The sequence below is a fragment of the Antedon mediterranea genome, chromosome 3 (assembly GCF_964355755.1).
Source record: "Antedon mediterranea chromosome 3, ecAntMedi1.1, whole genome shotgun sequence".
NCBI lineage: Eukaryota > Metazoa > Echinodermata > Crinoidea > Comatulida > Antedonidae > Antedon > Antedon mediterranea.
Window position 1 is genome coordinate 25,359,955 of NC_092672.1, and position 24,658 is coordinate 25,384,612.

General features: G+C 32.1%; 1 protein-coding gene across 1 annotated transcript in view; it reads right to left on the reverse strand.

Annotated features, from left to right (window-relative positions):
• Positions 1 to 24,658, reverse strand: part of LOC140045084 (density-regulated protein-like) — a 211,506-nt gene that overhangs the window by 30,566 nt on the left and 156,282 nt on the right. The window lies entirely within an intron of this gene.

Genomic DNA, 24,658 nt, shown 5'->3' on the forward strand with positions numbered 1-24,658 from the left:
GGTCATAATGCCAACGTGAACACTTCCTTTTGTCCTCAACCTATCCCCTTAATGTTAATGTTGCACCACTTGCGCGGCAAAATTGTCAGAATTTATTTTCGATGAAATTAGAGTACGTTTCAGGCAATTTTAAGCGTTTAAAAAATTGCCATGAGTGCGCAGATTTTTGCACGTGCACTGCGCGTCAAACGTTAATACGCCCTGTTTTTGTCCGATTACTGTTGTATAACCTTTCTTTTATAATATCATCATATTTTATTCACTTTTCAACGCGAAACAGCGTTATACGAGCACGTCAAAAATGACAGGCTACGCACGTGTAAGTTAACAAAATGGTGAAAATATGCTAAATTTTAAAATTAATATATATCGTTAGAATGCTCGGGAACACCTATTTTTTATTTAATTTTCTTGAAGTGTATGTATCATATGTATGATTTATTATGAAATTAGAAGAACAAAAGTTGATTAAGTCATCATTAATGGCATATTAAATTTAACAAAATTAATTTCGACAATCAAACAAATTATAACATTTTCTTAGGCCAAAATAACAAACTTAACATTAACTTTCTTCCTTAAGAAGTTCATATATTAAAGTTAAAAGTATATAGTTTGACAGTCCATCATTTTTTTCAATTTTTAAAGATGTCATCATAGTAAAACATTATAATCCATTGCGGTATGTAATAATCTATCTGCACCAAAGTGGTTACTGCATAGTAAATACACGGAGGAATTTTTCTCCAACTTTTAGTCAGTTGTGTATGGCTCGATGGTCTGTGCTCGTGTCTATGCCATTCAAGGTACCGAGTTCGAGTTTCACCTTGGGAAACGAAATAAGATTTTTTTTTTATTATCCGTATTGTTTGTTCAAATTTATTTCTTAGTGTATAGATTATACACATGATTTATAATGAAATCTGGATAAAAAGTTACTTTATGTCTTTATTATTATGTAACAACAAATGCGGTTTATGACATTATACGCAGAGGGATCTTTGATCGGATTGTGTCCTATCATATATTATAAATAATTAAAGATTCTGAGAAAATCAATCAATCAATATATCTTTTAAAAATCAATTATCTTTATTTAAATCAATGCATATAACCTATAATTCGTCATAGTGACGAATTAAATCTAGTTTTATATTATTTCATTTCTAAAAACACAACAAGACAAAAATATGGTTATCAACAAAAATGTGTTAATACTGACAGTCAATGCAATATTATTCTTCTTCATTATAATATCATCTTAATATATAATTGTCTACATTATAATTTTCCATATAATATTCCATTATAACATATTTCACATCTGACTCAGCTTCATGTTAATTAATTTTGTTTACAGTTTATGCAACACTCTAAAGTTGAACACGTCTTTATTTGTTTAGCGTATTGTAAGGATCGACGTGAACCACCAAAAAACTGCAGTTAGGCCAATAAATCGTAATACCGTAGTTCATAATGCTAAGTTGTATTTCCTCATGTATATTCACATACATAATGAATTAATATGAGTTATTAAGGATGTTAATCATACTCCGCTACTTAGTTGATAATCTAAATGATTAGTGTAAGGTTTGTGGGTCAGGTGAAGAAGATAAAAAACAATTCCTGTTTATTAGTTGTATTAAGTTACATTGTATTAGAATTGAAGAATTGCAAACACTTACGTAATCTTATTGCAATGAATACTTTTGTAGATACTTGGGTTAATTTATTTCTGGTGACCTATCTATTAAGGTTCAATATGTTCTAGGAAGCACGTTATTTCATAAAAATAATTCTCACGATATTTATGCTGTGTTTGACAGTTAGTGTAAAATGTATACAAGCCGTGCTTGGAAACTAAGAAATGCAATTGTATTACAATTACTTTTACTGTTTTATTTTTAAAAAGTGTTTTCTTTTCCATTGATGTTGCAAAATTAGTAGTTTTATAGTGTGTAGTGTAGTTTTAGTTTGAAAATAAGTTTTGGAATAGCGTCGATTCAAATTTTATGTCGTTATCTCAAATATGTTTTATTTAGTTTCAGTTTTTATTTTTCATTGTTTTTGTATTAAATTTTGTAATTGGTATGGACGCATCATCTACGCATGTGTGCCACTGTTCAAAAAGTGTTGTTCCAAATAAATATTATTATCATTATTATTAAATACGGTACACACTCGCAGAGCTCCTCACCAAAGATCTTATATAAGATCTTTGCTCCTCACTGATTAAAAAGGGAATTTTCCTTTCTCATCTAGCAAGTCTAAAAAGTCTCCAAAGATATTTTTCTGTAGTTTGTAAATGGACAATGTCCATTTTCTGTCATATGCCCCGGCCTTACGACCTCTCCATGGAAACTTTATTTTAATCGAATGTTTCTTTCACCGATGTCTTATATTAGGCATAAGCTAGTAAACAAAATGATCAAGGTTATTGCTTAAAATCTCGGTTATGCAAGGCAGTAAGTTCATTCTTGTCTTTTTGAAGGAATCGTGTAGCACTCGAATTACATCAATTGGTCTATCTGAAAACCATTAAAAGAAGGCGCATAACATATAAAGTGATTGTATTGGAGATGTGATAGGCTTATCACATGTTTTAAACATAAAACATGAAGAATGAAAAAAAAAATGTTCCATCTCTATAAACTTAAGGACAAGAAAATAAAATCGTTTGATTTACAATCGATAGTATATTGAAACACACTGTAATGTCCTACCTTGTTTTTCTTTTTCAATTAGTCTATTAAAATTATAAGCTATAAAAATGTTACTGTTTTGTTATGACCTTTTATTATCAATGAAAACATAGAAAGGTTTCAATCTATTATAGTTACCATGAAATCATTAAAAGTATTAAATATCTAGGCCTAAATCTAACATCGAAATAAACTTGTTGATTTCTTAATATTGCAATTTATTTTATTTCATCAAATCACAATATCGTGGTCTATATTGAATTTTATAAATATTTCTATTTTGACTTTGCACATTTTATATGTCTGTATATATATTAACGATAATTTAATTATCATCTTCTATTCATATTAGTAAATTTTCATGTTGGTATTTTCAATTTTTAATTTTTTCAATTATATAATGAATACATATTATGTTATGCTTATTTTATATAGCTTAATATTGTGCAATATTGAATTCTATTTTGAGCTTATTAAACTCCACATAAGTTTGGCTCTGATGTGTTTGTTTTTATAAACCGTACAGTAGGTTTCCTGAAAACACGTTAGAACAAAAAATTCTACCTTGGTACATGGAACAATACTTTACTTTTAGTGTCTAATCGAGAAAAAATAATTATCTAATTTCATTTAAAGGAATGTGAATAATAAAAATGTGTTTTATAACTAGAATTAAAATATTTCTTAAACTGTTACTCTAATATTTTATTAGAAGGCCTAGGCCTATGCGATCTATAATTTGTGAGTTAAATCGGAATTTTCTAAATAGAAATCAAAAGAAACTGACTTGGTGCTTTCTTCTAAAACAAGAAGTGTAACTCGGTGTTCTGTGATGTATTTGAGACTTACCCCTGACTGTCAACCATTTTTCTATTACATCACATCAAACTCATGTGAATTATATCTGGGAGATTGGATTGGATGAAAATGCTAATAATACCAATAGATGTATGCGTAGTGTACAACAAATATATATATCTATATATAAATTTACGTAAGGGCAAAATTCGGTAAATCGCGCGTTATTTCTAGAATGTGTACTCGATGGTATATAAAGTTGGTTATAATCTCGGTACTGATTTTAACCACCTGATGTAACCCTGTTTACTAATTAAATTTAGTTAGATAATTAGTTATTGACAATTAAAACGAATTTAGGTTCAACCATTTTCCCCAAATAGGGGTGTTTTCCGATCGTGGTATACACTGTCTAATGGATGTCCTCATGAAAAATACCTGTACACAATAATACGAGGATATCTTCGCATTTTCCTATCTCCTCCTACGATAATTGTTTTTAATAGCTGAAAACCGGTTGAACAGCTCGAGTAGAGTATCATAATGTTGAAGACAGGCCGATTTTCTTTAAAAAATACTATTTTGATAGATTTAATATACGTTTATACAAATGTATTGATTTGCGATGAATGGAACATTCCAAATTATTTGGTTTAACCATGCTTGCATACCTCCATGATTTAACACAAGTAGGTCAATTTATGGGCCCTTTGAGAATAAACATAAATAGTATTGTAAAGCTATACAATACTGTAAATAGGTATTAACCACTTTTGATAGCCATTTGAATCGCAAATTTCTTATTGTGTGCGTTGGTAGGCCTACTGTTTATTATAATATAAACAAATATACTAATAAACTTTATTACTCTGAGTGTGGGTAGCCCCTACTTTTAGATTATAAACACATAATAATATAATACTTTATTACTGACAGTTGCTTCACAACGTTTGTATTAATTAATAATTACAAAAAAATATAAACGTCGTGGTGGTGTATCGTTACATGTACTTTACTATTTCAATCGACTATGACAGTGACAATTTTAACAGTTATTAAATCGGAAATGTTTTACTCTATTTTTAGTGTTATGTTATTTATAGGCCTATTAAAAAAAAACCCCAACCCTCAATAATGTTAGATACAAAATACAAATTGGGTTTGTTTAAATGAGTCCAAATGAAACATTTGGACTCATTTTGTGAGAAGTTTCTGTTTTGGAAGTAATTAGCAGGGTGCTAATTTTGGTTGACTACATAAATACATAAATAAATGTTTTATAGTCATGCGGTACGTAGGCCTACATTTTGAAATCGCCAGTTTTTTTACGCTGAAATTACTCGGTATTCGTTTCAGTAAATCGCGCGTAACCTTTTTTTCTCAATGCTTTAGAAAGTGAGTTCATACTTTCCGTAATAAGTTGCAACAGCAATTGAAAACTATTAGGCCTACTAATTAAGTTGAGTTAGATAATTATTCATTGATGATTAAAGTGAATAGAAGTGCTTTATATGTAATTGTGCTTCGATGGTTCAAATACATACGTCCTTTATGTTATATTTACACATCGTTTGTTTTCTTCTTCCGACTGTGTAGACAATAAAGAACAACATAAAATTGACAGGATACGATACATTCATAGGTAATAATAGACAACAATTGAAAAGTAAATTACGGCTATACAAATGACATGCTGCTTGTTTGCCGGTCTGTGGATGAGAGAGAGAGAAACATCTTTTGTTCTTACATAGTCTTTCAATGGAGAAAGGGCTAATGTATAATTATTTTAGGTTTTTCAACGGCGTGTGGGGGCAATTCAATATATTATTTTTATCGGTATTGAAAGGAGTATAAATATGGATTTGGAAATGTGGGCGGTGAGTTCTGGGTGGGAAATGACGATATAAATGAGATGACGTCATTTAGAAAGTACAACCTTCGAATTGATATGAAAACGGTTTCTGGTGAAGCATACTATACAGTATACGAATCCTTCAGAATCAGGAATGAAAGTGAATGCTACACTTTGGAACTTGGAAATCTAATAAACGGCAACACTGGTATAATAATGCAGAGATTGTTATTAATGTTAAACCTGCATTATTAACTAATTTTTATACAAACCAAAATCAGACCAAATTTGTTGAAGATAAGAGCAATTTTCAAATTGTATGTTTTAATTTGATTCCAATGTTTAAACTCGCGCGGGAAATGCTATGGGCATACATTTATTTAATTTTGGGTTTTCCACTTCTTGCTTTCATCACATGAAAGTGCCTGGGCGTTATACTAGTTCACATCCGTACCGACCGTATCATGACTAGAATTCTAGTGATAATATTTATAAACTGAATTTAGCTTGAGCGGCTATTACAGTAAATAAATAAGAGGCTTATATAAGATATACTATTTAGTAAAATATCACTGATTAAAAATCTAAAGAAGCTTGGTTCCACAGGACGTGTTTCATATGGAGAGTTTGAAATAAAGTTGAATTGAATTGTAATGCAGCACGTGGTGACCTATTACAAGCAATATTACGATCTGTCTACACTATCAAACTGGTTGTCAGAGTTTGGTAGTGTAGACAGAGATTTATTTGAATTATTGCTTATGTTTCGTCCTCCCATCAGAGACACAAAGTAAGGACGTAGACTCATACTTTTAAACAAACTTGTCGTATTTTGTAATAACCTGTCGTGTATTATAAAACAAACTTGTATCAATTGAGATGTGGTTTTTTATAATATATAATAATTTCATTCTTTTTAATCCAATCAAATATGATCAATAACAACAATGATTTGTTTTATTCTCAATTTATAATTTCTCTTACTAATCATAATGTCATTTGATTGAACTTATTATACTATTTTTATTTTCATCAAAAGCAATATAATGGTTATTATCCTATAATGAATATAGGATGAAAACTGTTTCGATTTTGTTTCTTTTATGCGGTGAGAAATGCATTATTTGTTTAATTATCGTCGATCGCTATCGTCCTAGTATAAATGGGCCATAAGTTAGTTCTGATGGACAAACAATGAGGCGATTCAACAATCAGATCTGTAAACTGTGGTATTCTGCAGTTTCTTGTATCCTAACAAGGCCAACAGCCATTAAGTCGCGTGCTACAATGCATAGTGATACCGGACCGACAGACAGACCGACAGACAGACAGACAGACAGAGAGACGGACCGACCGACATAGTGAACTATACTGACCGAAATTACTGAACATGTTTAAAAATGTTGAAATGTTTAAAAACATTTATTTTTTTTAATTTACACGTGCGTAGCCTGTCAATTTCGACGTGCTCGTATAACGTAATTTCGAGTTGAAAAGTAAGTCAAGAAAACAGAAATCGGGCAAAAAGAGTGCGTAATAACATTTAACGCGCAGTGCGCGCGCAAAAATATGCGCACTCATGGCAATTTTGTAAACGCTTAAAATTGCCTGAAATGTACTCTTATTTCATCGAAAATAAATTTTGAAAATGTTAAGCACGCGTACGCATGCGTTACATGCGCTACGCACGTAATTGTATTGCCATATGATGATATTTTATGCCCTGAAATTTATGAGTACCAAATTTTATTTAATTGTGATTCATGGTTGTGAAGATATGATTACAAACGTGATTTCGTTAAATCGTGCGTAGACCGCGTAATTTTTTATTGCGCACCGTGAAAACATAACCACATTGATTCCTGGCCATAAGGAATATACTGTGAAAAATTGACCTAGCTAGATTAAACTGATATCAAGATAAGGTCAGAAAGCGATAAAACGCATAGTGATACCGGACCGACAGACAGACAGACAGACCGACAGACAGACCGACAGACAGACCGACAGACAGACCGACAGACAGACCGACAGACAGACAGACAGACAGACCGACCGACCGACTTAGTGAACTATAGAGTCGCTTCCACGCGACTAAAAATACAGTATAACTTCTCCCTCTATATAATCGGCTGCAGGTATATCTTTGTCATTATTTCTTTTTCATAATGTTGGTATCAATTCTTTTATCAAATTGCAATGACACTAGGATTAGTCAGTTTAATCGTGTTCATTTTTTAAATGTTGTATGATTGTAAGCATTATTCTGCTTAACTTTTCGTATCATTATAAAAGATTCAATATTGTTTTTTCTCTTTATGGGCTATACGATTGGAGTTATTTTCAACATTCAATGTATTTAAATGAATATCTCGGTGGATAAAATTGATAAATTGATAACAATTAAAGAGCACTAGCATTCATCAGATAGTTGTTGAGAATTGCTTTATTTATCAAACCAGTTCTTTCTATCTTATGAATGAACTTCGTTATCTCAGATATAAACAAATACTTTATTTTGAAAACTGACATAAGTTACACTTTCAAAGAGCACGTTTGATAAATACAATAAAATGAACACAACATCCTTCTTTTTTAAAGTTTAGGAAAACATACTCTCTGTATTGATTGACACTCCCGCAATTTATGGACATGGTAGATAGTGTGATTTCTGTTATTATTAGATATTGTACGCAATCTAATCATAACACATCAGTAAACCGAACAAGTCATTAGTAACAATGCGCGTATTGATTGATAGATATAAATTTTTTTTACTAGCAATTTCAATTGATTTTTAAAAAGCCGTTCTTATTCTTATTATCAATACTGGATGGTACGCTTGCTTAGCTCGCGTACCATCTAGGTCGTGTCCACATATGGTTCTTGAATACACAGTAATTTCAGCGTAAAAATGTACGTACCACAGGACTATAGTACATTGTCATTTACAGAAACGAATAAATAGACATGATGATTTATGTAAAATTAGCACCCTGGGATTTAGGCCTTGTCTTAAAAAATTAGTCCAATTTTTTTATCTCAACTCATTTAAACAAACCCAATTTGTGTTTTGTATATAACATTAGAGTTGAGGGATGGGGAAGAAGATGGGAAGAACAATTTTTAAATATATTCTCTATCCACTCAGTAACGAAATATTGTTTTAAATGTTTTATAGGCCTATTAATAATATACCACTTAAACACAGTAAAACATTTACGATTTATAATGCTTTTTTAAAACTTTCCGTGTTATAGATAGTCGATTGAAATAGTAAAGTACATGTAACGATACACTACTACGACGTTTATATTTTTTATAATTATTAATTACTAAAACGTTGAGAAGCAACTGTCAGTAATCTACCCACAGTCACAGTAATAAATGTTCTTTGTATATTTTGTTTATATATCTAACAGTAACCACATTCACAGTAAGACGATTTAGATTCAAATGGCGAACACTAAATGGTTAATACGTACAGTATTTACAATATTGTCAAAGTATTGCAATAATATATATAAGTTTTATTCTCCACGGGCCCATAAATTTACCTACTTGTGTTAAACCAATGGCTCATAAATTTAACTACAAACTGGGAATCTGAGAGATTGGAATGTTCCATTCATCGCAAATCAATACATTTGTTTAAACGTATATTAAATCTATCAAAATAGTATTTTTTAAAGAAAATCGGCCGGTCTTCAACATTATGATACTGTACTCGAGCTGTTCAATCGGTTTTCAGCTATCAAAAACAATTATCATAGGAGGAGATAGGAAAATGCGAAGTATCCTCGAATTATTGTGTGCAGGTATTTTTCATGAGGACATCCATTAGACAGTATGTACCACGATCGGAAAACACCCCTATTTGAGACAAATCGTTGAACCTAAATTCGTTTTAATTGTCAATAACTAATTATCTAACTAAATTTAATTAGTAAACAGGGTTACATCAGGTGGTTAAAATCAGTACCGAGATTCTAACCAACTTTACATACCATCGAGTAAAAATTCTAGAAATAACGCGCGATTTACCGAATTTTGCCCTTACGTAAATTTATATATAGATGACGCGTACGCATTTTTAAAACCATATTTTATTAAAATAGAAACTACGAACGAATATTATATATTTGCCGATGGTAAATATTATGTATTGAGAATTATATGCTTTGCAGTAGTAGGGTTGTTGATGGGGTAATAAAAAAGTGCAAGGCAACGGTGCAAGTCAAAGATTTATGCGAGGCATCGTTTTTAAAACAATATTTTATTAAAAATAGAAACTACGTACGAATATTATATATTTGCCGATGATAAATATTTTGTATTAAGAACATACGCTTTGCAGTAGGGTTGATGATGGGTTGTAACAGTGCGAGGCATCGTTTTGAATCCACCAAAAAATGCGAGGCATCATTATCCTTTATCAAAAGTGCGATGCAGAGGAAATCAACGAAATTGATGATGTAGACTAGGGGCCGGATTTATCAAACTTGCTTAGCAAAAAAATCGTCTTAACTTTGCCTTAAATCCTTGATTTTGCCTAAGTCAGATTTATCAATATATCTAAGCAAAAAAATTTGCCTAATTTTGTCTTAAATCATACGCCCGTATTCTTAAACCGGACTTTAGTCGTAGTTCGAAGTTCGACTTGGAAAGTCATAGTTCGAGCTATTACTTCAAATTCGATTCAAAAACGAAGTAGTCGAAGTTTGCAGTTCGACTTAATGAAGTCGAGCTTTTAGTCGAGTTGCACACGTCTGGGTAACAAAGGCTATACATTGGCCAATGACAAGAGAGTATTGAGGAGCAGACGAAATTTTGCGCATTGATATCACTTTCCATTTCTTACAACACTTTTTACGCATCAGGACTATATACATGAAAAATAATTTTAATCGTTAATTATTAGAACAATATCAGTATTAATTTAACAGTGAAGTATATTTGATTAACAACAAATAAAATCTTTAAAATATATTTAGGAACCATGGCGGTACGGTAACTTTTATATTTTCTAGGCCCCCAACAAAGTATGATCACCACGAACCACGCACTTCATAGCGTGACAAGAAAGCGCTAGGCCCCCTAAACATTCCATCGCGTGGTGAATTGCCGCATCTCCCATTGTCGCTATGGCGTGACGTAGCTCAAGTCGGACTTGCGCGAAGAAAATAATGTAATTTGTATACAGTTGTAAATAAAGATGATTTTCATTATTATAATTTATACCAATGTATATTTAATTAAGCTAATATAAATATAGATATTTCATTCTTCAATATCTGGCCAATATAACAACTCAATGACTGTTACGTTTTTTATAAACATCGTTTAAAAACCATTTAGTCGACCATTTAGTCTGCCCCCTCCAGGACTAAAAAAATCGATCAAAATCCGTCTCGATTTAGTCGAGGTTGGCCTGATTTAGTCGGTGATTTAGTTGAAGTTCGGTTTATGAATTAAAATGACGTCATTTTTTTAGTTTTAGCTCGAACTACGACTAAAGTCCGGTTTAAGAATACTAGTGGAGTCTGTTAGGGATATTTTGGTTCACTTTTTTCCAAAAGCACCAAATTTGGTATACAGGTTGCCCACCCTATACAAATTCAATTTTTGATGGGCGCCAAGCAAAATGACCCCTTGGGTCACCTAATTTGCATAATTTAAAATGGCGGACATTTTCGCTTAAACAGTCTATATCTCAAAAAATATTGGTCATAGGGAGTTGATTTTTAGCCCAAAATGTTCAGAACATAAACATTCCTATTTACTCTAATGAAGTATTTTTGAAAAAAATGACCGGAAGTACCAGTTTTAACCTTTGACCCATATTTTAAGGAATTGCCATATCTCAGTAAATAGTTGTCACAGACAGTTTATTTAAGTGTCAAATTGTTCAGAATATATATGTTACTATTTAGTTTAATGAAACATTTTATCCAAAAATGACCGGAAGTACTCAGTTTTGCCTTTGACCGTTACGATGTAATTACCAACCTTGTTACGGTTAATATATTTTGATATCCATAAAACTACTTGTCATAGAGAGTTAATGTTGGTGTCAAAATGTTCAGAACATAAATATTTCTATTTACTATAATAAAGTTTTTTCTCAAATAATGACCAGAAATACCATATTTGACCTTTGACCTGTTTTTTTAGGCAAATTGCTATATCTCATTATTGGGTTGGCGTGGAAAGTTCATTTTGGTGTCAGATTGTTCAGAATATATATGTTACTATTATGTTTAATAGAAGATTTTTCCAAAAAATGTCAGGAAGTACAGTTGACCTGTTACATACATAAAATTATAAATTTGTTCAAGTTAACTGTATATTTATATTATTTTGCAATCCACTTTTGAGCACTTGTCGAAGATGGCTACTTGCATGTGCAATTGAACGAAGTATACTGAATGAAGTTGAATAGATTGTCCTATTTGTAGTGAGTCTAGAGTAACGCAAATGAGAGAAAATTGTATAGACAAAAAATACCCAATCTCATTCTCATCTAATCGAGTACTTAAATGAAGTCTTCTACACATTTAGCAATAATGTTTACTGATGAAATCTATTCAAGTTTTGTTTTGGAAAGTTAGTGTTTCCATCACTTGTGTTTGTTTGGTTGTTACATTCAGGGTAATTGTCCTATATTGCATTGCTTCGCTGAGTATCTTTCTTTAAAGGGCCTTCAAACTGGGGTATAACCTACTAATTAAAAGGATGGACATTTTCGGGATGCACAATATAAAAACTAGACTACTGTTGCCATATCACGAACCACAACTGAAATATATATTTTTTTCCACCAGACCTAAAGTAATCCTTGGTCCGCCAAACTTGGCAGAATTCTCGAATTTTAATTTTTTTAAATTTGGCCATCATCTGGACACGATTTGGGTATTACAGTTTTGTTACTTATGACATTACGCCTTAGTATCATCTTTTTCATTAAGCCTTTTTACTTGATTTTTGGTTGATTAGTAAATGTTAAATTGTTGTTATATTGGAATTGGTAACAACTCTTGGCTTGTGTAACATAATGTATTGATGAGCTGTTTTAACCTCATTAACAGATTTACTTTTATTACTTTCATTTCTTTTTTTTACATTTTCAAAGTATTGAATGATGTGTCCTTTCTCATATCGAGTATTTGGAAAATAATGGCTTATTCAAACTTCTTTAGCAATCCTTGAACAGTCTGGTTGGTTCAGTCACCATAAGCACATGTATGGTAATTGTAATATTTTCAGTGTTCTCGTAAAGACGAAATGCCCCATCATGTTCTGAGCTTGAGTATGATATTGTTTCTTAGAAATGAGGCTAAACCTTTTTGTTGATTTTTGCACAACATTTCCATTCATAAAATTTGCATTGTTTACATAGTCAAGGACATGCAATACAGAGTTCATTTTAAGTTTGAAAAAAGGGCAATATATGAAAAAGAGGATACTAGAGCGTAACATGTCATTAGTAACAAAACTGTTCCTATTCATCCAATCTCTTCTAGATGATTACTGTATATGGTCGGTTTCTTTTTTTTTTTTATTTGAAAATCGTTGAGAACCACCAATCTGGACGGTCCTTGGATGACTTAGGTCTGGAGGACAGAAATCTTCGGTGTCTTTTCCCCATTCAGTGGTTGTTCGTGTTATGGCAACAAAGAGAAATGTAGCAACATGAAATTGTTATGCAACAGCAAGCACAAGTGACGGAAACACTAACTTTCCAAAACAAAACTTTTTCTGGATTTCATCAGTAGGCCTACACATTATTGCTAAATATGTGGAAGACTTCATTTAAATACTCGATTAGATGAGATTGGGTATTTTTTGTATATACAATTTTCTCATTTCTCATTTACATTACTCTAGACTCACTACAAATAGGACAATCTATTCAATTTTGTTCAGTATACTTTGTTCAATTGCACATGCAAGCAGCCATCTTCGACAAGTGCTCAAAAGTGGGTTGCAAAATAATATCATAAATATACAGTTAACTATACAATTAACTGAACAAATTTATAAATTTTATGTATTTAACAAGTCAATAACTATACTTCCTGAAATTTTTTTGAAAAATCTTCTATTAAGCAGAATAGAAACATATATATTCTGAACAATTTGACACCAAAATGAACTTTCCACTCCAACCCAATAATGAGATATGGCAATTTGCCTGAAAAAACAGGTCAAAGGTATTTCTGGTCATTATTTGAGAAAAAACTTTATTATAGTAAATAGAAATGTTTATGTTCTGAACATTTTGACACCAAAATTAACTCTCTATGACAAGTAGTTTTATGGATATCAAAATGTATTAACCGTAACAAGGTTGGTAATTACACCGTAACGGTCAAAGGCAAAACTGAGTACTTCCGGTCATTTTTGGATAAAATGTTTCATTAAATTAAATAGTAACATATATATTCTGAACAATTTGACACTTAAATAAACTGTCTGTGACAACTATTTACTGAGATATGGCAATGCCTTAAAATATGGGTCAAAGGTTAAAACTGGTACTTCCGGTCATTTTTTTCAAAAATACTTCATTAGAGTAAATAGGAATGTTTATGTTCTGAACATTTTGGGCTAAAAATCAACTCCCTATGACCAATATTTTTAGAGATATAGACTGTTTAAGCGAAAATGTCCCCCATTTTAAATTATGCAAATTAGGTGACCCAAGGGGTCATTTTGCTTGGCGCCCATCAAAAATTGAATTTGTATAGGGTGGGCAACCTGTATACCAAATTTGGTGCTTTTGGAAGAAACTGAACCAAACACCCTTATTTCAGCCCTAACAGACTCCACTATACGGGCGTAAGACAAACAACACCCTGCCTTAAGATGAAAAATTTCGTCTTATCTCATTTCTGCAACAGAAACATTCTTTTTTGACAACGCGAGCGCGCTAGGTCGGAACATTGAACATTCGGAAAGGCTACGCTAGTGCGTTTTCCGCTGTACTACGGACGCTAAAATAATGATATCGATCTTCATAAAGATGGCCTAGAAATTGGACGAGCAAAACTAATATTTTCGGGATAGGTACGACCCAATTGACTAACTTTTAGAAAACTGTATCGGCTGCCAAGGGTCGCTGTCATTGATAAAAATAAATGAATGTTGATTTGATTTAAGTTTAGAGCGAATGATTTTCGTATGTATTTCCGACTGTTGTGCTCTTTCTCTATTTTAAGTAATAAAAACAATAGTAGCCAGAATGCGCCCTCTCTTGTTGGGAGTGAAAATACGAAGATAAAATGTTATAGCGCCGCCATCGCTAAGAGAAAAAAGGTAATACGCATGCGTAAGCAAGAAGTTTTCGTCTTAAGACATAAGTTGCTGCCCTCTAGAGTTTAATTTTGCGCATGTGCAAAGTAAAATTTACCTAAGACAATTTTTCTGCTAAGACATTGCTAAGACGGTTTGATAAATAAGATTAAGATATTTGCTTAAGCACTTCTTAAATATTTCACCTTAAGCAAAAATATAAGCAAATATTGATAAATGCCAACCTAGGTCTTGTACATGGACATCGTTCGTACTACTGAAGGAATATTGTATGAATACAGCAATAATTATTATAAAACATTTATTAAAATATTTTCTATAGCTACATAGGCCTCTAGGTTAGGGCTAAGCATAATTGCTAAAGTGTGATTTTAGGCATAGAATATGTTGATTTTCGAACGATCGAGTGCAGACGATTGGTAATCACAACATTATGCTCCGAAATGACAGAGAGAAGTCTGTGCGTTGCTAAAAACCATGTGCCTCACATGAAATGAAAAAAATGAAATGATGAAATGATGTGCGTGGTATCATTTCATCAATCATCATATACTATGCCTAAAATCACACTTTCGCAGCCTCACACTTTTTCTTTATATATGTGAACTTTATTCAATCAATCGTACATTTGTTATAATGGTAACCATAATAAGATATAATATTACAGTAGATTTTTACAAAAAACAAAACCAATATAAATAAAATATTAATTATAAAATATATATAATGATTATTTACAGTAATGATAATAGTAAAAATTAATTGTTTATATTGACTATTATTCGAAACAGAAGTTGAATAATAAAATACTGAAAAGTTTAATTAGAGGTTTACAATCAATGGAAAAGATGAAAAAATATAATATTGTAAGTATTAAAAGTAGCAGATAGTGGTTAGTAAGATTACTGTATATTGCAACGACCTACAGATGAACATGGTTATAAGCAAAAAATATATATCGATTGATTAAATCGGGCATCACTATAAGCAAAGCTTTAAAATGTGATGTCCTATGTAACAATTAAAAATTGGAAAAAAATAAATAAATAAATAAAATTACAATAAAAACAATAACAATAAGTAAATATATATGTAAACAATAGAGACAATAAGCAATAATCATAAATGACAAAATATTATTAATACATTTAATAACAATTTCAAATATATGACCAGAATAGATCATTCATTAAAAAAAAAATCGACAATGATAAATATTTTGTTCATAATACGTTGTGATTTTTGGTATTAGAATATTTTTTGAGGAGATTAGTATGAATTGTTTTTTTAAATAAACCTACGCTCTTGATTTCTCTTACTGAGTTTTCAAGGCTATTCCATGTCTTGGCACCCAATAGCATATACTCTGTTGTCCTATTTTGGTTCTTTGTAGTACAGTGGTATAGTTTTTTTTATTCCTGGTATCATAATTATGTGTTGATTCAATTGTTTGAAAGAAAGTGTCAAACGTAATTGGGAGCTGTTTATTATAAAATTGGAAGAGTAGTATTGCCATATACTTTTCATAAAGATCGAATATATTTAATGTGTTGGTTTGTATAAATAGCGGTTGGGAAGGATGTTGATAGTGGACTTTGCATATAATCCGTAGTGCTTTTTTCTGGAGGATGTGAAGTCGGTTTAATTTACTTGGTCTGAAGGAGCCCCATACTACTATTGCATACGTTAAATGGGGAAGGATTATAGATTTATAAATTTGCAATAGAGTCATATATGGTAAAAAATACTTTAATTTATTCAGAATTCCTATTATCTTTGAAACTTTGTTTGCAATGCGATCAATATGAGTACAAAAGGACAAAAATTTGTCTAAGGTAACTCCTTAGAATTTGATATTTGACCTCTTTGAGTGTTGTGTTATAGTCCAGTCAATCTAATGATATACCCACCACAAATTGCAATAGTAACAAAGCTAGTATTTTTGAATTCTATATAAAGTGTAGAACGACATACTAAAAGTCACCGAAAATCCAAGCATTGGGTCAAGGGGTCAGAGATCAATAAAGGTCATTTTAAGTCAAAATTAATATGCCCCATTAATTACATATATTTAACCATTTTAAATACATTATATACAATTGTGATTTATTTCATTCGAAAGCTTATTAAATTTCCTATTCAGTGATATCAAACTTATAGTCATAACATTTTATTTAGAATGTCATTTTTGCGGAAAAACACAACATAATGTGTCAATTTTGGGTAAACATTTTGTTTTCGCTGTAAACAACAATGGTATACACACAGGGATACCCTGGGGTGAACATTTCAGTCCAACGCGATACACATGACCAGTTCAAGATGCAGATGAGTGACATCTCTGTTCCTGTTGCTTCTGGATGATCTACATTCCATTTTTTCCAGATGGCATTTGTGTTGCCATGGTTACACTATTTATATTGGAATGTATAAATATTTTAACGATTTTTTAACCAGTAGAAATACTAAGATGTTCAACAGCAGTTTGACAATGACCTCCATGCTGTATGACGTTCGGACCATCTGGGCTGGATTGTCAACAGACCTGGTGATTGAAAAAGTTTCTATGAGAAGCCTCAAAGAAAACCAGAGGTTTGACAAGAGATATAGGAATGCGTACATCCAGACCAAATCTGCGCTGAAATGTATGTAATGCCTTGCAATAGTATCAGGACGTTACTCCAGCAGCGGCCAACATAAAGCCGATTTTCTACTAGGTGAATTTGTTCGCGCGAATCAAAGGCGTCAGCTAATACGCATGCGTAGAGAAGGATTTGGAAGATGTAAACATGAATACACATGCGTACAAGCTGGCGCGTTCGATTCGCGCGAACAAATTCGCCTAGTGGAAAATCGGCTTTAGACCTTATGGTCACACGTCAGGAACACAATGGCAATTGAAAAATCCATTTGGTTATTACTTCATACCATTGACACGGGAGTTACTGCAGGTAACTCGGAATATTCAATGTGGTATTAAGCATTTAATTTTTTGGCCAGAAAGTCTTGCAATGTATTCAAGATCCTGGCAATAAAGTCATATGTGTGCATCAATCCTACAGTTCCAGAGGAGACTCGAGGTGACTTTGTTATCCACCAGCACTTTTTGAAACTACCAACTTACAATACTTTCAGCTAATAAACCAACATGATGCCATGTGAAAACAACTTCTTCTGAAGAGTCTAATACATCCAAATCACTGAATGATGTCCAGTAGGCCTAAATTTTAGATGGTAGCGCTCTACTGCACAGCATTTCATGGAATAGTGTAGAGGTCTGTAAAAAATATTGCTCTGCCATCATAGTCTTTGATAATTATGAAAGCGGCTCATCCGCCAAAGACGGCGCACATGGTAAGGCGGGTCAGGTGGTAGTGTCCCTGTACATTTTACCAGTGACATGTTCCACGAAATAGGATCACTTTCTGTAACAAACAACAATTTATAAATCTTCGTAACTATTATTTAAACAACATGGCAATGAGTGAATGCAGCTGCTGATGCAGATGTTCTTTCGGATAGTACAAAAAACCATTGAATCAGCAAACAGGAAAACATCTGTCATTATCCGATTACACGGATCTACTAGTGCTCCTCTGCAGTCAAGCATTTAAATTATCTTGTGATATTCTTTAGACTGGAACTGAGATGCTGGACTATCAAACTGGTTCAAACAGTACATTTGAGAGACATCTGTGATAACCTTCTGTTTGCTCCTGCGATACTGGTGACACAACATCCAGCAGAGTTTTCGGAATTGGAAAACAAGTGGCTCTAAAAAAAGCTTGTCATTGCACTTATTTCTGACATTATGCTGTAGTTTTCAGATGCAAACAAGCTACAAAGGATGACATTGTGGTTGCTAAAGAAAGTGATTTAGTGCGTCTGTACAATAGACTACCTGGACAACGTGGAATGCCTTTGACTCCATCCTATCTATAAGTACAACCTCGCATATCGCCAACTTCATAATCGTACCACAACCAAGGTACTTAGCATCATGTTCAAGTTCAAGTTATCTTTTAGCAATTAGGGTTGATATGTGTACCGAGGATTGGGGATGGAAGATCAGATGATGGAAACATGGTTCCTCTACACACAGACTTAAAGCTAGAACCTGAGTACCTCCTTGGAGCATTCAGGGGTAACTAGAACTACATGTTGTGAATGCAATGACATTGCACTGTACTAATACCCGAACAAAAAGGTGATACTGATGACATATAAGTTGTGAGTCTTTTTCTATTTGAAGGATTAAACAATATCATCCCACACGGAGCAATTCAAATAAAAAGGTCTGGATTAAAATGATCTTACAAAATATACAAAAATATCACAATATACAGTACAATATAACAAGAGTCAAAGTTCAAGAATTTAAGAGTCGGATGGCAACTGGCAAAAACGAATTTCTTTTCCAGTTTGTTCTACATGCCGGGCATTGAAAGCGACGCCCATGAGGCATGAGCTCGAAATCACTGAACAAGGCATGGTTAACATTTTTTAGAATAGCTCTATAAAGGAAAAAAGTTAAAACGTTCTCAATAAAGGAATTATAAAAAACCATGAGAATTACTTTATCGGCATTAAAATGGTTCAGCTTCCTTAACAGATAAAGTCTCTGGTGTCCTTTCTTTACTATTGCCTCTGTATTTAATTCCCAGCTGAGATTGTCCTCAAATATAGTACCTATAGGTATTTAAAGGAATGGACAATATCGCTGGTTCGTCAGTGGGGGATACCAGATGGCTGCGTCCTTTCTCTTTCCTAAAATCTACAATTATCTCCTTGGTTTTGGTCACATTGAGTTCCAAGTAGGAGTTTCCAAAATTGGATAGAACCATCTAATGCGGAACCATGACCGTCCGGTGAATTTTGAAGGAGAGACAGCAAGACAGTGTCGTCAGCAAATTTGAAAAGATGACTATTGTCCTGTTTGCTCCGACAGTCATCCGTGTATATAATATACAGGAGAGGAGAGAAGACGCAACCCTGCGAAGATCAAATACTTGTCATTACGTACATTCGTTGATACTAAAATTATCAAAAATCTATCTATAGTAAATCATGAGTTGATTCCAAATTATCAAGACTCATTAATTAATCAACAATAGCACATACCGCTAATGAATTTCAATTTTCTTCTAGCTAACATCATTTTTCCTATTTCATGACGATACAATAGGAAATACAGGAAAAACATTATTTGCACCAAATACTTCCAAAATATAAATATAATATATATAAACATAATTTAGTTTTACGCTATTTTAAGAAAATTTGAGTTTTTGTAAAAGGTCAATGACCTTTTGACCTCTAGTTACGTATAACTGTTGTATTAATTGTTTTTTTAATGTATATTATTAGTAGGATATATATATTCTACACATTGGTACTAAAGCTATTTAGATATGATTATAAAACAATGGATTATAGGCATAAACGCTACCCCCTACCCCAAAATTGTTTACATTACGTTTAATCAAGAATCAATTTTAATAAGAATAGTACATCATTACTTTTAAAATTCTTCTAGTTAACATCATGTTTTCTATTTCATATATCGATAGGTACAGATAAAACACAATTTTGATTAAATGCATATACAATTATGGCATAATATTACAGTTAATCATTTTTTAAAGGAAAAAAATGAGTTTTTGTAAAAGGTTAATAACCTTTTGACCTCTAGTTATATAAATAAATGTTGCATTTTGTTATTTTAAATTGCATATTAGAAGGAAATATATATTCTACACATTGATATCAAGATTATTTAGATTGGATTATAAAACCACAAGTTATGGGCATAAATGTTACCCCCTACTCCAAAATATTTATGGAATAAAATAACTATATAGTTGTTGAGATTACGTAAAAAATAATGTGTTCCAATGCTTCAATTTTCGTTGACTTTTAATATGTCATTATAAACTACATTTGGAATGAAAAAATTAATGTTTCGTTACTATTGCAATTTGTGGTGGGTTTACCTCTAAATATCACTAGATTGACTGAACTTTATTATTTGCGTATAGTTGCATGTCTGTGAAGTCTGGCGCCCTCTAAAAATTAATATTTAGTTTTATTTGTATTAATTGAGAGTTTGTTAAGTGGTTAGTCGTTGTAATTCGCAGTTTAGTATATTACATGCAACTATGGGGCCTTTATGTTTGAGGAATATGTTTGTATCGTCCGCGAATATAATAAGTTCGACAACTTTGCTTCAAAAAATATGTCATTAATAAATAACAAAAATAGCAATGGGCCAATGGTAGATCCCTGTGGAACACCAACTTTTACTTCTCTTTTTATTGATTTGTGTGATTCAATAGTAACATACTGAGTTCTGTGGTCTAGGTAACTCCTAAACCAGTCTAACACAATACCACGTATGCCATAGAATTCCATTTTATTGATTAGTATTCTATAGTGATCGATCGTATCGAAAGCTTTCGACAGATCTAGGAAAACACCTATAATGAATGAGTTGTTATAAATTGCTGATGTTATTTTTTCTAGTGTGTGTAGTAGAGCATGTGCATTTGAATGTTTTTGTCGGAATTCATATTGATATTGATTTATTATGTTGCATTTATTAAGGTATGAAATGGTTTGGTCGTAGACAACTCTTTCATACATTTTAGAAAGACATGGTAAGATTGATATGGGTAAATAATTATTAGGGTTTTGCCTATCGCCACTTGTAAATACAGGTATAGTTTTGGCACATTTTAGGGGAACATCAGAGAATCGGCCAGTGGCGAGTGAAACGTTTATTAAGTGTGAAATAGGTTTTGTAAGGTAGACGGAATTTTACTTGATATAGTGAGCACTGATATCATCGTGACCTGGTGTTTTATCTGTTTCTAATTTATTAATGTATGTCATTATTTCGTATTCTGTTGTGGGTCTGAAATACATAGAATTAAGGTAGTTACCAGTCAAATATGACGTTGGATCAATGGCAGGGTTGTTATCATGGTTAATTTTGTCAGCTAATTGTTTTCCAATATTAATAAAATAAGAATTGAATGCATCGGATTTTGTTTCTGGGTTAGTGTATGTCTCTGTCCCATGTTTGCAGTTTGGATTTTTTCTTCCTACCTAAAAGTTGATTAATGGCATTCCCCGTTTCTTTCATATTGTTTTAATTTTTTTCAAATTATTAAAATAGTATTCCTTTTTTCGTTTTCTAATAATATTTGTAAGTACGTTTGTATATTTAACTTTATTTATGTTTGTCGGTCTACGTTTGTATTTGCTATATAATTTGTTTATAGTAACAATTGACTTAGCAATTGATTCCGTTATCCAAGGAGATTGAAGTTTATTAGCTTTGAGTTTAATCTTTTTTATTGGAAAGCATATATTAACTAATGATTGCAGAGTTGTGGAAAAATGTTGATATGCTTTGTTTGCGTCATTTGATTCTAGGACATCCTGCCACTGTTGATTTGCAAGTTCATGCTTAAAATGATCAATATTGTACTGTTTATTTTCGCGTTTATAACAGTATACGTTGTTATGATAATGGTGAGTTTCGGATGTGTTTATGCAGAATATTGGAAGGTGGTCGGATGTATCCAAATATAATTATGATACCAGTATTTATATTATTTGTTAGATGGGAATTGTAGAGAATATTATCTATTATGGAAGCATAGTTTTTTGTTATTCTTGTGGGCTTATTAATAAGAAAAGTAAAGGACTGGGACTGGATATTGTCAAGGTGGGATTCGATGTTTTTGTCTCTCATGTGTTGGCTAATGTCTAGGTTCATATCACCAGTAATGTATGCTGGCTTATTTTCTTTGTTAATCATATGCATGACTATTGACAACTAATCGTTGATACATTTGTATCAGGGGGACTATATATTACTCCGCAAGATATTGTTTTATTTTCTATTTTAACATCAATAAATATAGATTCTCCTTCGGTCAGTATTGAAGAGATGTCATTTCGCATCTCGTAACTATGGGTTTCTGATAGATAGAGAGCAACGCCTCCTCCCTTTCGTCCTACCCTATTATTATGGATAAATGTATATTTTGGTATTTCGTACAGTGATGTTGTAGAATATGGAGAAATCCATGTTTCTTTTAGGGCAATAATTGAAAAGGAGTGATTTATTGAATTAATCAGATTCAAAATATCATCGAATTTGTTGACCATGCTACGGCAGTTCAGGCTTAGAATGGAGAAGTGATTGGCATGTATCGAGTTTTTAAAACTTAGATTAAAATCGTTTATCTGGTAATATTTAATTTCTTCAACTTTGGAACTTGGAAATCGAAGAAACAATGGTAAATGCAGAGATTGTTATTATTAATTAAGCCTGCACTATTAACTAACTTTCAATAAAAGTTAAGTAGAATATGAGAAAAAAAATGTATTAAATATTATTATTGTTGCTGTGTTGTTATGTAATATAGACAAGAGCTTTTAGTTTTGTATATGACGATTTTCCAATTTTCAAGCTAGCGCGTGAGATGATGTGGGCCTATAATAATTTGTTTACTTTAGTTTGTTTTTTTCTTTCTTTCTTTTTATTTGTTTCATCTCATGAAAGTGGTGACTTGGGATATTTCTTTGGCACAATAACTAATATAAAGACATTGAAACATCAATTCCCAAAATAAATATTTCACTTTGTTAAGATTTCGAACAATGACTTAAGATGACAAAACATAATCAGATGTGATTATACTTGTTGACAATAATGGTAGAAGTATCATACCAACATTTAAGAAAAAAGAATTACTCTAGTAGCTAGATCAACTTTCGTATGCACTTTGAGTTCCAGAGAATTTGACTTCAGAAATTGGTTTAGGATGGTCAAACAATCATTATTTGCTTGGTTACACATTTTGAAAATGTGGCGAAAGGTCAAAAGGTCAGGGTGAAAGGTTATCAAACTAAACACCAATAGGTCCTTAAATCTCGACAACCACTGGTCACAGCGAGGTAATTTTGGTCTCAAATTGATAAGAAGGTTACATTTATATTCAGTCTAATGAGACATTTTAGTCAAAAATGACCGGAAATGCCATTTCTGACCTTTGACCCACACCCCAGGGCATGTATGTATCTCCGTAACTACTGATCGTAGACACTTGAATTTGGTCTTAAATTGTTTGAAATAAACATTTAGTTATTTTTTTGCACATTTTTAAAAATGTTACAAAAGGTGAAAGGGTCAGGGTCAAGGGTTATATGAACAAATATAAATAGATACTTGTATCTCGGCAACCACTCGTCGCTGCAAGTCAATTTTAGTCTCAAAATGTTCAGAAGGCATGCTTTCATATTCAATCTAATGAGACATTTTAGTCAAAAATGATCAAAAATGCAATTTCTGACCTTTGACCCACATATCATGGCATCTTCATATCTCTGTAAGTACTGGTCGTAGAAACTTAATTTGGTATCAAATTTGTTACGGGCTTCGCATGAGTCCGAGCGGTTTGCTTATATAGTCATATAGGAGAAACTTCCGAGCGGTTTAATATTTAAAGTTATCCAACAAACATGAACATCAAAAATGCAGTAAAGTTAAAGTAAAAGTATATTTCTTTAATGAACAGGCGCTCTTGCTGGCCTGTGTCTGTTCACCTTCATACCAAAACTAAAACTAAACTTAAAACATATCATCTTAACTATTTAAAAAACCCACCCTTACTTCTGATTGGCCAACAATATTCCAAGTAGTTTGATAAGTTAGCCTTTTTCAAAAATTGAGACAAAATTACCGTTAACTTTGTCTGGGGCTTTTTTTCTAGGCCACATGGTACCATATGATATGTATAACTGTAAGAGGAGTAACTAAAGGTTACTGGATAATAACCTCTTTAGCATGAGTTATTATCACACCCCCCTACTGAATAAAAGAGTGTGTCACTCTTCTAAAAATAGTATGTCCTTAACTACAGTACTTAATAACTAAACCAATATAATATGAGAATATAAAACTGAAATGTTCAAAGTA